This window comes from Alosa pseudoharengus, unplaced genomic scaffold, assembly GCF_046254945.1.
Source record: "Alosa pseudoharengus isolate Yale_2024_CS ecotype anadromous, Long Island Sound unplaced genomic scaffold, YU_APseudo_1.1 YU_APseudo_1.1_scf_2, whole genome shotgun sequence".
Taxonomy (NCBI): Eukaryota; Metazoa; Chordata; class Actinopteri; order Clupeiformes; family Clupeidae; genus Alosa; species Alosa pseudoharengus.
Window position 1 is genome coordinate 50,276,602 of NW_027468663.1, and position 14,055 is coordinate 50,290,656.

At 39.0% G+C, this 14,055-nt stretch overlaps 1 pseudogene; it reads left to right on the forward strand.

Moving 5' to 3' along the window:
• LOC143134772 (macrophage mannose receptor 1-like) overlaps positions 1–14,055 on the forward strand; it is a 40,331-nt pseudogene that overhangs the window by 19,766 nt on the left and 6,510 nt on the right.

Here is a 14,055-nt window from a genome sequence, read left to right on the forward strand (position 1 = left end):
AGATATTTACAATTGGCACTTCATATTTTGGTTAGCCAATGAGACAGAGAATGGGGTTGGCAATGAGAGATCTCCATGGCTGTTCAGCCATAGCTGTAGTATTACAAGCAAATACTAATGCTGATGTTTATGAGTAGCCTTTACTGATTTTTGCTATCTTTATGTCTTCTAGATTCAAAAGGCATATCATGGATTTTACATTGGATTGAAAATAGACTTGGATCAAAACACAGAGTAAGCCCAAGCTAAGAAAATTCACTCCAATTATAAATGTGATTTCTAATTTATAACTAGGATAGCTGAATAACAAGACTATACTACAAAAACATGAATATCTCTATTCGGTTATTCTATAATGTTTATAGTCGTGGCAAGTTATGAGAAAAAAATGGTGAGCCCGAACAAAGAATTTAGCTAATCATCATACCTGATTGTATTGAATTTTCAGCCATGAAGTGTTCATTCATTTGGCTCTGGATAGCTGCTTTTTTAGGTCAAAGAACAATTGTGGCATTAATGACTTGAAATTAAAAGCAAAATATACACTTCCCAAAATAGACTAATATCAAGGTCTTTAATTCAACCATTTCCTATAGGTGGATGGATGGGACTCCAGTGGATTTTCAAAGATGGGATGAAAACCAACCAAACTTTGTATCCAATGACGAGACCTGTGTGAAAATGGATTCTTCCTTTGGTATGTACAAATTGTTATGATGTGTTTGGTAGAGTAAGCTAACATTAAAGGTGCTATGTGATGTTTCTTAGGTTAAAACATCCAAAATGACCTTGACAGAACAGAAGAATGTGACGGAAAAAAAGTTTTTTGACATGTTATCGACCAACCAAATTGTCACCTTAAACAGAAAACTTAAATTCTAAAGAACTAAGAGCAATGGCAATATACTTCACTCATAAAACATTCATTTTAAAACATACAAGTGCAACAGCAAACAAAGTTTTTCTTTATACATGTGTTCCCGTAGCACACTCTCATGTTTCCACGAAATGTCTTCCTAGATTCCTAAATTAATCTTTACTCACTAAAACAGGGTCACCACATGGTTGTTCTTGCTCTACATTTAATAATGGTCTTTTATTTACTTGGGCTGCACAAAGCACAGGCCTTTATTTGGGGCAGGCTTATTCGAGGCAGGCCTTTATTTCTTACTGCGGTTTATTGTGAGAGATGCGTTTCGTTTGGAGCGGCATACTGGTAGGCTATCAAAGCAGAATATTTTTGGTTTAGTTTGGGATTTAATTTACTTTTGGACTGTTTGATTATATTGCTAAATGTTGGGACTGCTGGACACTGAAATCTGGGGGGTATTTGATGGTTCTCTATTACGTTTCATATAGGGCTAGTTGAAAGAGTGTCGGGATTTCCACCCGCTGTTTATTGCGAGACAAAGACAGCTGCTTTCATTCATTCATTGAATGTACGCTGTGCTGTAATGGAAACTTTATTGTGTAGCCAAGTAGCCTAAATTGAGTTCATTTTTAATTATGCATGATTTACTTTGTATTAAATTCGTAGTCTGGAATGCCTCGAGTCGTGGCAGCAATTGTGTTTAAATGTACTGTTTTAGCCTCTGGCAAGCTCAGAAGGGGGCGGTAAGCGACTGAGCTTAAGAGCAACGTGTTGGAGACCCATGGAGTAGGACAACGACTTTTCATTGGCAACAGTATTAAACCAACCAACAATATAAAATATTAAGAAGAGCTCTTATTTTATTGAGTTAACTCAAAACAATGTCTTCTATTGCTCGTGGACTGATAGCCCTACTGGTAGGCAATTATTACCTTGGCTTGTATGTGGGGGACCGGCCTTTATTTGTCCGAATTTACCCCGCCCTCAAAATGTGAGGTTGGGAAATTCAGTCTGGACTCTCTCCATTGGGCCTTTCCAAAACTAGTCCCTACCCACTCTCCCTCGATTACCAAGTGCACTCGGGTGGGAATCACCCTTACAGCTAAATTAAGTTCCCTTGATTAGCACGTAGGGTATAATACCACACTCAGCTTTGGGAGGAACTTCCACTCTGCCTAGCAGAAACAGTTTCTGACGTAGTCATGTACCAATAGTGCAGTATCAAACTCAAATTCTGAATAGAATCGAGTCTGGCTGCATCAGGCTACTTGTATACCAGACACAATAGCAAAATCTACTCTCCTCCCTTCTCCAGCAGCAGTGATTTTGTTGTAAACAAAAGCAACCCAAGCACGCTCAGGTGACGTGGATTACTGCTTCACTGTTGCTGATCTGTCCATTATCGTAAAAAAGGCCACCCAAACAAATTGATTGTCGGGAACAAATCTTAACTGGGCATAAAGACTTCTCATTGAAGAATTTCCATACCGAATTTCTTGTCCTTAAAGGACAAATCCTTTAACCATCTACAATGTGTAGGTTATCCCCAATATCAAGTTAATGTTATAAATGTAAGGCTACACAGATTAAACACCTATTAAAAACTTCATGGAGGATGTTTTTAGAGTATGATCTGAAAGCGACTCCCAGCAGACTCCTTGTTGCCCATAACACACTAGCATTCTGCTAATGAATGACATCATTGGCACTTTTGAAAGGCATTTTAGAACAATTGACTCAAAATATATAATACCCAGCACTATATACTCAGCATGCAACATTCAAATTTCTAGACAAAAAATGATATCACGAGAAAAGTGGATTTTGAGGGATACAGATCCATAGACCTCCATTCATTCTGCACTTGTTCCTGAGCGCCCTCACGTGGAACCAGAGGAGGAACTGCAACCAGTACAGAAACCGGATGTTTCCAGACAGTAACAATTCCCCCTATTAGACATTCTCTGGTTCCGGGAACATTCGTGGAACGTTCTTTGAACCATGTTTAAAACTCGAGCAGAGAAAAATCGTAGCCTAGGCTACTAAGTGGGCACTGAATATGGTGTGATTTTTTGAGAGAGATCCAGTGCATGTATCAAATTTAATTGCCATTCATTCGTTATTAACATTCATCATGCCCTTTGCGTGTAAACATTTGTACTTTACTGTACTTTATGCCTGCGATAGCAATAGCTGTAGGCCTATCATCATCCTCCAAGATATCACAATGAATAATCAGCTGTATATTTATACAGGGTTATATCTAGTAGCCTACTTTCATGTTTACGGTGTCTTTCTTCACAATAATCAGGCCTAACTAAACCATTTTCAATGGACATCCCGTCATGTTATTATTCAAAACACCAGCAAGAGAAGGCTAAACTGTTTCAACCATATATTCAACCTCAACATGAAAGATGCTTCCAAATCAGCACAGCTCCGGTGCTTTATTCAATCCGTGGTCGAACCAGATAGAGAGCTAAAAGTATAATGCTAACCTATCTTTGGTTGAACCTTTTTGTTGAGCTAAAAGTTTACCGTTGCCAGAGAGAGTCTCTCTCTCTCTCTCTCACACACACACGCACGCACACACACACACACACACACACACACACACACAGACACGTTAGGCAAAATCAGCTCCTACACAATGACAGATCTACTCCACTGATTATACAAAAGTTCTACCTTAATTAATCCTCCCAAAAGGTTCCCTGGCAATTGCACAACTGTACCTTTAGAGAATGTTTTGGGAACGTCAGTTTAAGGATAAAAAAAATGCTGCAAGGGGACGTTCTGGGAACCTTCTCTGAAGGCTACACATCATAGAACGTCTTTTTAAGCTTTATTTTTTGTGATCTTCAGGGAACGTTCCCAGAACGTTGCATGTTTGCTGGGCTTGTTGGCTATTTTCAGAAGGTGCGCTGCAGGCGCCTCATCTCCAGCAGGCTACCTGGTGCCCCCGGGCACCATGTTGGAGAGCCCTGCTTTAGAACATGCCCCCGGGCACCATGTTGGAGAGCCCTGCTTTAGAACATGCCCCTGGGCACCATGTTGGAGAGCCCTGGTTTAGAACATGCCCCCGGGCACCATGTTGGAGATCCCTGCTTTAGAACATGCCAAGGCCGAGCCGGCTCTTTTGTAATACCACATTGTAACACGCACACGCTGTGGCTGTATTCCAAGACAGTTTGTAGCCCACAGAATTCCATACAGCTCATTTAACATAAACTTGTACTTTTTCCAGTTGCTAAAATGATTGTGTTTGGTGTTACTTATTCAGGTCTCTGGTCTGTCACTAACTGTGGTAAAACTATGGGATTTATTTGTGAGCGTCATGAAACTCCTGCTGCAAACGCTACACTAGCGGCTCCTACTGAGGCCCCTAAGGGAGGCTGTGCCCCTGACTGGACTAAGTACAGAGAACATGTGAGCACAATGTCTATTATTAAATGTCTACTTGTTAGATGTCAGATAGATAAAATATACTGCAACAGTAATCTATGTAGATATGTTTATGTAGATGAAATAATCCAGTCGGTGTGGAAATAGTACAACTATTAACTAATAACTACACTATTCTAGTGCTACAAAGCTCAGTTTGAAAAGAAAAATTGGACAGAAGCCAGGTCATACTGCAAAGCAGTGGGTGGGAATCTGGTATCTATTCTAAAGAGAGATGAACAAGGTTTGTATCACCTTCTGGTAAGATTAAAATACATGATGAGAAATGCATCCACACACTCAGATACTCAAATCTGTGCAAACATTTATTTTTACACAGATTTGAGTATTTCTTACGGAGCACAGAAGATGTCATTGCAAGATATTTTTGTATATCGAGAGAATGTGCTCTCACTTTACCACACTGTCTCATTTTACTAGATGCATGTTTTACAAAATTGTGAGTTCATTTTACAACAATTTGAATGAGAACACAATTTAGTAAAATAAGCGCACTATTTATTCAAATGTGCGCTTGATTTAGTAAATTGTGTGCACAATTCAGTAAAATATGTGCATAATTTCCTAAATTGTACAATTTACACAATCTAGTAAATAGAGCGCACAATCTAGTAAAATGAGTGAGGCATGATTTAGTAAAAATGAGCGCACATTATCTGGATATACACAAAAAAATATCTTGTTGTGACATCTGGGGTTGTGTAGTTTCTAACTCCAGCATGCACCTCAACCAAGCCTGTTACTGGACGAGCAGTGTATTTGTTTTCCTTAAAGTAACACAATGTCGAAATTCCCCTTTTAGTCAATTCTCAATTCAACGCTAAGGGGGTATCCAATTTGTTTAATACCGACATAAAAAGGTCATGCAACAACAATGTTTATAGTGCAATACAATACATAATGTCAGACTTCATTCTCCTAGTGAGTCAGTGTGGCATCAAAATGAGTCTGAAGCTGATTGAAGGTAACAGGATTGCATGGTGTTACTATAAGAGTAAACATAAAATCTCAATGCATAGGCTAAATGATTTATATAGCCTACCAAATGTATCAATTTCTCTGTAATGTAGCCACTCCATGTAACAGTTTTTAGACTTTTAATGTTTAATTACTTATTTTTTTAGCGTTTCTGACAACCATGGTGGCAGATGTGCCACATGATTTGTGGATTGGCCTGCACACCCTTTTAAGCCCTTACAGGCCCCTGTGGACTGAGGGGAAGAAGCTCATCTATAACAACTTTCAGAATGGCGGCTATGCAAGATTTCCGCACTGGTCACATTTTAGGGGGGTGAGTCACCTGCTAAGTGAGTTATACAGAACATGTACTTAAATTTGTACTTTGTTTTAAAACCATTAGTCATATATAACATAAACTGATACAACTTACACAAGTTTATTTAAAATACTGAGCTAAAATTATATATTACTACTGAAGTGCCCGTTCAAAACATGCCTATTCCTGTAGAAAACCCGTACCCCAGATGCATGCCTGCAGGTAGGCCTTCTTTAAAAATGAGATGACAGTCAGAAAAAACATAATTCCAGCATTCCCTAATGTTTATAATATACATGCAGTAAGCATCGCTGCATTTAATAGTTTTTTAACAGATCAGAATGACAGGCCTAACACTAACAGCTGTTTTGAGTTAAAGGCGCAGTCAGAGATTTTACGCGATTTCAAGCCCATCACATTTTATTGTCACATTTAGCAATCATCTCCTCACAACCGCTAGCTGCCCATTACTTATTACTAGCACCTTTAAGGCTATTTTAGCCTTATTAAAAGAACTTGATGATGGAGAAAATAAACGGCATTTTATGGAAAGATTTATTGTCATATGAAATTTGCAACGGTGTGACTTTCCAAAAACAGTTTCTGACATAAGTAATGTCACGCTCTCCCACTCTGTGTTTGCCATTGTAGGCTATGGGGGCAGCCGTAGCCTACTGGTTAGAGCTTCGGGCTATGGGGGCAGCCGTAGCCTACTGGTTAGAGCTTCGGGCTTGTTCGATCATCGGTCATTTGTTTATTCAAGCACTGAGAGCACTGTTTTTTATGCTGTTTTTCACTGTTTGTTATGTTGCATATTTCACATCCTAACATTTTACTCGGTACAGCACTCACTTGTATAACTTTTCTACCGGTGTGTACTGATTTAGTGCCGTGGAGTGTGAGAGGGGGTGTCGCTACAGTGGCTAGAATGGCAAAAGTGCTTCTTTTAACAATATTGTTTGCATTTCTTATTCAAACAGCGTCAAACATGGCACTGCAGTCAGTCGTGCCATTGGCAATACAGCATTTAAGAGACAGAGGTGGAAAACTTGGGCTTCAGAAAGTAAAGCGCTCTGCGTACAGGCTCCGACATGAGGGTGCCATCACTTCCAACGCACAGCAGCACCATATTTTTTAACTGACAAGCATTTGATAAACAATAGATTTCATTAAGCAGCACTGACAAAAATAGAACTGAATCATAATAAACATGTTGGCCTTGGTTGGTTGTATTGAAAACAATGAAATCTATAATCCAATGCTGAAAGCAGCGTTTGCCACACTCATGTCAAAAAGACTTAAAAGTCCTGTCACATATTTTTTCCGACCATTCATGCACAGGCAGAACCAATAAATGGTAGGACATTTACTTTCTGAAGACTGGGTTTTTCATCTCTGAAAAGAGTGAATAAAATAAAAGGACAATCAGCAAAACACACTGGGTAGGCTAATAAAACACTCAGAAGCACATTATAGGGACAAAATTTGAGGTCAGGAAATTCGGTCTGGTCTGGAGTCGCTACATTGAAGCCTCTATAGGCCTCTGAAGTCCGCCTACAAAAAAGCTGCCATCTTTTCCCGAATAAGGAGATCTGGGTACTTGCAATTTTTAAATTTGTAAAAAAAAAATTTAAATTATCGCCCCTGTTAAACTCTCGTGGTGACAAAGAAGCCTGAAATGCAGAAGTTTTACCTTACACACTTTTGTCATCTGACTTCGAGTGGGTTTTCAGATCTTCGATACGTTAAGTCAGCAAATTTTGATTTTTTGCTACATGGGAGCCAACTTGCCATAGTTAGCTTCGGTCAGGACCAGGATCTCAAGCAAAGATGGCAGATGCCCAAAGATGGGTCCTTTTTGTAGGTGAATTTCAGAGGTCTATGCCTACACCAGAGTGGTTTGCACCAATCAAATGTGTGCTGGCTTTATACAATGATGGACAGATGAGCAACGGTGCCTAGTCATTCACATCACCTGAGTTTGCTTGAGTGGATATTGCTTACAACAAAAAGCCTGTCGCTAGAGAAGCTAGATGTTTAGATTTCGCCATCACATCGGCTTTACAAGATATTGACAGCTGTAAAAAACAACCATAAAAGAGTGATTGAGGCAAGTTTTGAGAAGAAGGATTTATTTGGCTCTTCTCCCATCAGCCATTTGCATGCAGAGGTATCTGTTGTAACACGGCCCATAATCCATAATGAAATCCAAATGGACTGACAAAAGACTCAAATTCTGAATATAATTTAATTTATGCCAAACATCAGAAGGCTATACCAGAAAATAGGTCTTATCACTGCCGCTTGCCGAGCAATAATTTTATTACAATGAATACAATAAATAAGCATAGGTGTATTTAAGCAATAAGCCCAGAGAGGCCATGAGTTACACTGATTTTAGAACAGCTTCTAGCTAGCTAGAAGAGCTAGAAGGGGCGTTGTCAGGCATGACGTGCAAGCAAAGTGACTACAACACTTCTTTTGACTAATACTTTTCTTTGCCCGGCCAGGAATATTGTACTGCAATTATTACCAAACCTAGAACAGCTTTTGGCAAGTGGAAAAAATGCAAATGCTCTGAGAATATGGGATTTATCTGCAGACGACCCACTGGTGAGTAATAATTATTTGATGGTTATTCTCCCAGTTTGAGTGCATCAGCAAGTGCTTCTACCTACCAAGATTCAGCACTCTTACAGCAGCCAGTCGACTATTGTGTGTATGTGTGTGTGTGTCTGTTTGTTTATGATTGTTTAGTTTAAGTATAGTGTGTATGTATGGTAGCACTCACTTCAGAAGTGGGTACTTGCAACAAGGCCACCTATACAAGGGTATGTGTAACTTAGAATATTTCTTTCATGGACTTTGCCCGCAACTGGCGGAGTGTTTATGCGTGTCAGGACTGTAGCAACTGATATGAAGTTAAACTAATTTGCGACTCATTCTTATATTTGGTTTGCTATCTTAAGTAGGCCTACAATGATAATCTTTGAGTCCCTTTTCTGGTTTGTTTTCTTGGTGAGTTGCACAGTTTTGAAAACGAACGTTAAGGGTTGTTTTAAGGACATGTTTGTGCATGCCCACAGCCAGCCACTCTGAAACAGTCAAAGGCTATTCAAAACGAGCCAGAAAATCGAGACAGGACCCATCATCAAAATTTTGGTGTCCACCACTCTAGTTCATCCAAAACAAACCAGAACAGGGACTCAAAATGCTTAATACCAGAATTATCCTTTAAGATTCAAGTTCAGTATTTAAAATTGTTGTTGAACACTTATAAAACATCCCTTAACCAAATTCAATCCCTAACCTTAACCATAAATTGTTGATATTCTGAGCATCTGTAGATCAATGGGTAGACTATCCAAGTAAAGGGCGACCACAGATTGCACTGTACTAATTTTTCATTTGAACTTCATTAGTCAGGAGGACCAGTTCAGAGTCAGCATAACCTTAATAGGCCCTCATTTATATAATGGTCAAAATGTGTCACTATAAAGTGCCCCTCATTCGATTAGGCCTCTATGTGTAATGTTCATCTTTTTGCTGATATTGATTAGGCTGTTTTTTTTTTCTTTATTTGTTCATATACAGATAATCAAATCATACCACAGACGACAGTTCTGCCCCAATCATACATCAAGATTGGGAACGACTCCTTCAAGGTGGAGTCAAACAATCTGACCTGGTGGGAGGCCAAGAAGAGGTGTGAGGCAGATGGAGCATTCGGGACAGCATCACCCAAGCCTACATAGAACTGCAGCTCCGCAAACTCAAGCAGCCCATGTGGATTGGCCTCAATAAAAATATGGTGATATACCACTTTATCAAATCTATGATAAGCTGTTCCTTGCAGTGATAATCATTCAGAAAATTGTTTTACATGCTATTCCTTTTATTCCTATTATTTTTTTCTCAAAATGTCATTCTAACCCACCAACAGACCGATGGTTACTTTAGATGGATTGATAATTGGCCCCTAAGTATGGAGAACTGGAAATTTTCACAACCCGGAAACCAATTTTCCTGTGTGTATGTGGGTCAGTCTGGATCGTGGGTGCCTGCTCCATGCAATCAGTCCCTTCCCAGTGTCTGCAAGCGCTCCACTGGTATGAAAAAATCATTTGATACACTACATGTGACAACCATGTTGTTAGCAGAGCTGTTGTATTCTAAACTTTAGTCCTAAATATTAGCCCAAGAATTATTTAACCTCATGTCAAAGAACAACATATTTCTCTGATGAAATAAAATATAGCGCTATTCAATACATGTTTTTTTATTGTTGTCGTTATTGTTGTTGATTTGACAACATAGTATACCGTGTCCAATGACAAGCCATTTAGAATCTTTTTCAATCTATTTTTCATACTGAACAATATCTGTTCCAAAGTTTTTTTGGAATGTTACTGAAAGAAAGAATATTTCAGGTGTCGTAGAACATCAGTCAAACTATGTGCAACAAAAAAGTGTGCAATTCCCCAACGTGAGATCCCAGCACTGGTCAGCTGTTTTTAACTTCAATTTTCCATTTTCATTCTCAGAGATTGCTCCAACACCAGACTCTAAATTTCCTGGTCAATGTTCAGATAAATGGATGCCTTTTCAGGGCCATTGCTACCACTTTTCAAACAGAGAAAGAGACTGGCCAGACGCTTCTACAGACTGCATTCTAATGGGTATGTGACACTGCTATGCCTTGCATTTACTTGGACTAAAGGGTTCAAAAGGTTTGGCCCAATCTGAATCATAACAACATTGGGCAAACTTAAGCGTCAGAAAGTTTCCTAAATTGTAAGGTATTGAAATTGTTCGGTATTGTTTCGTGTGGTTCAAATAAGTACCAGTACACTTTATCAGCTTTTCCATTTAAGTTATAATGATGACTATGTTGTTTGACTAAAGCCACATCAATGTACTGTATGGGCAACTTATTTGGAATTGAACTTTGTCTATGGCTTGTGTCATTTCATTGCTCATACACTTTTGTCAGGTGCATCTCTGCTGAGCATTGAAGATACTAAGGAAGCTGAGTATATAAATGGTAAACTGGAGATTGAACAGGACACATATGATGCCTACTGGATTGGCCTGTACAAAACCCTCAGAGGTAATTCATATCATAGATTAATGTACAATGTACTGCACTTTGTCAGCGGAAGCCAGATATAGACCTTCTTAAATTATTCAATACGTTTTGCACTTAGGTCAGTGGCACTGGCTGGACAAGAGTGTGCTGGACTATACCAACTGGGCAGATGAGCATCCAGCAAATCACGACCATGCAGTGATCTCAACATCAGACTTTAAATGGACAGATCATTACAGGCGCATGCATTTTCCATATATCTGCAAAAAGCCCAAAGGTATGACCTTAATGCTTGCTTTAATGCCCCAAAGTGTGGCACAGATGCTTGCGTTAATGCCCCAAAGTGTGGGGCAGATGCTTGCTTTAATGCCCCAAAGTGTGGAGCAGATGCTTGCTTTAATCATTGTAAATGATAATAAAAAATAACATGTTAAAGAAATTGTAATTGATGATTGTAATTAATCATGGATTCACCATAGATTGACCCCAAGACTGAGCTTTGTTCATTAGAGGCTGTCCTAAGCTACAGCTAGGATCATGGCATCAAAATAAACTAGACAATCTAACGCAGCAATTGGTATCACACCACATGCTAGCAAAAGGGGAAGAGGGATAAATAACGTTCCAAATCTTTCCAACATTTTGGTATGGGAAAAATTGGCATGGTCATTCTCAAAAATACAGAATTCATTGTAACATGTTTCTTATTCTTATTATAACTAACTATTATGTTTATTGTTGATCAATTATTTGTCAATTATTTCAACAAGTAAGTCAGTTATATGTGTGGTCTGTAAAATGTCAGAAAATTGTGAAAAATATGAAGGAGTGTTTAATCCTTTAATGTCTTATTTTGTCCACACCTCAAAGGCAGTTTACTGTCAAAGAGGAGAAAATTAATCATGGAGATAATCACATTACAGAAGTCATAGAATTTTGCCTTTGTTTTTTTTTTTTTTAAACATCAAACCTATTAATTTATTGTTAGCTTATTGTTAGCTTCCTAGACACATGGTTATAAGATTACATACATTAATATCAAGATACAGTAACTCGTGCTTTCCATATGTTTCTTTTCAGAGCCAGGGACTGTAAAACCTACAGGTAAGTTACTGAAACAGTACCCTTCACTATTAAAGTGTAGCACTGGCAAAAATTGACCCCAGGGTCTTTTTCTGCATGAAAACACATCAAATAAGCCATGGAGACAGTATTTTTCGTTATCGCAAATAGTGAGCCAAACGCTTCCCAAATAGCATTTTTTAAACCAGTTATATTGTTCAAAACGGCACCAAACCTCATCAGTAGCTTGCTCAGGGTCCCTCCCTACACATGAAACGAAGCACCAGCTACGTAGTTAGTGAACCCGGAGTTTATTACAGAAGACTGTTAAGAAGACTAACCAACTGTCCCCTTACCAGCTCCTCTCGAAGGAAGTTGATTATCGAATGCAATAGTGCAGAGAGGGCTGCTGTCTTGAAATTATTCCAAGTTTATACAAACTATTCCAAAGTTTTATACCATCTGTTATTATATTTGGCCAAACTGCCACAAACAACAAAGTATACTTGTTTTTTTCTGGAACAAATCTTCAGTGGGCTCCCTCGTTTTGCATTGCAGTAAAAGACTCGCCGGTGTTTAACTTTAAAGGGATATTGGGGAATTACACTCATTTTCCACCTCCCCTTGAGTTAAACAGTTGATTTCTCCAGTTCATCCAGCCGTTCTCTGAGCCTGGCGATACCACTTTTAGCTCCAGCCTAGCATAGATCATTGATTCGGATTAGACCATTAGCATCTCGCCTGCTAGCATCACGATTTCAAGATTTCCAGTAATTTTTCTATTTAAAACTTGTCTCCTCTCAAGTTAGAAAGTGTAATAAGACTAGTGTAAAATGAACATGGTGATTTTCTAGGCTGATTTGACATGGAACTATACTCTCATTCCGGTGTAATAATCAAGGAACATTGCGAACGTAACATGGGCGCAGCAGCACAATAATATCCTGCAGCACCTGAAAATAGTCCCCGTAGGCTATTCAGACTTCCAGCAACAAGGTTGAGCTGCAGCAGACAAATTGGATTATTACGCCTGAATGAGAGTTGTTGTGTCTCGTAGACCTAGGGCCATATTTTGCACTCTGGTGCATGCATGGCGTAAAAGTCGTTTTCCACCCGGCGCAACGTTTATTTTCTTATTTTGCACATTTATTTTTTAAACAATGCGCCCTGGGGTGTGGCAATTAACAACTTAGGGAGTGGCTTAGCGCATTGTCTAAAAATCGCTATTGTACACCTGGTCAGAAGTCTGTGGCGAGTTGTTTATATGTTATTTTAAGAGCGCATTGTCAACAGTCATATTGGCGGTTGCACCTATCATCCATGAACGCACACCAGCGCACGTCCAAGCAAAACATTACAAATTGCACGATTACAATGGGAAACATAATTAGAATAAAGATATTGCGAAATACTGTACATCTCATGATGAGTAGTTATTCACCATCATTTGCAAATTAATGACCATCGTTACAGTGGTGGCCCGTACGGGGATTTAAACACGCATTATTTGTTCTTTTTGATAAACCTTTCCCTCTTCACTATCGATAAATTATCGTACGTTTCCTGTCCCTCTTCATGATGTTTGAACATCAGCTAGTAAATCTTGATTCAGAGCCATTAGAACCCACTAAAGGAGAAGAGAGAGTTAGACCGCACATATCTTTTAGTCACGATGGCCAGACAATGCGTCCTCATGTCACCATTAGAGAACGTGTAGATCAGCTCACTGATTCCATTAGTTTCCTGTATCTTAGTGAAGATAAGAGGAGCAGGACATATGACAATAAACAACAGGAAAATGATGGAGAGGAAAATGATGAGGAAATTGATTAAAGGGAAGAGGATACAAATATCACAGTTTCTCATTCCTCTGTTTACCAAGTGGAGATACATGAACTTAAAAGGACTCTGAAAGAAACTAATGGTCGTTTGAATGATCTTGAAAAGCAACTGTCAGAATCAAATGCCAGTACAATTACCAGAGAGGGGTTATTGAGACAGACAATTGATAATAAAATTGAGAATATTAAAAGTTTTGCTGTTGATATTGTTGCCAGTCTGGAAGATGCTGTTGTGCGCTGTTTGGAGAGGAGAGATAATCAGTGGGAATATAAGTTAAAACAGCGGAAGCTCACCAGCACCCCAAAACTGTCTCCTTTAAGTCAGGCGAGAGAGGGGGCAGTGGGAAGGTTTCATTATGACTCTCAGAGTCCCTCTGACTTCCTAAGAACACCTAAGCTCCCCATTAAATTGAATTTTCCTGAATTTGGTGGTGATAGTGAGACAAAAGAC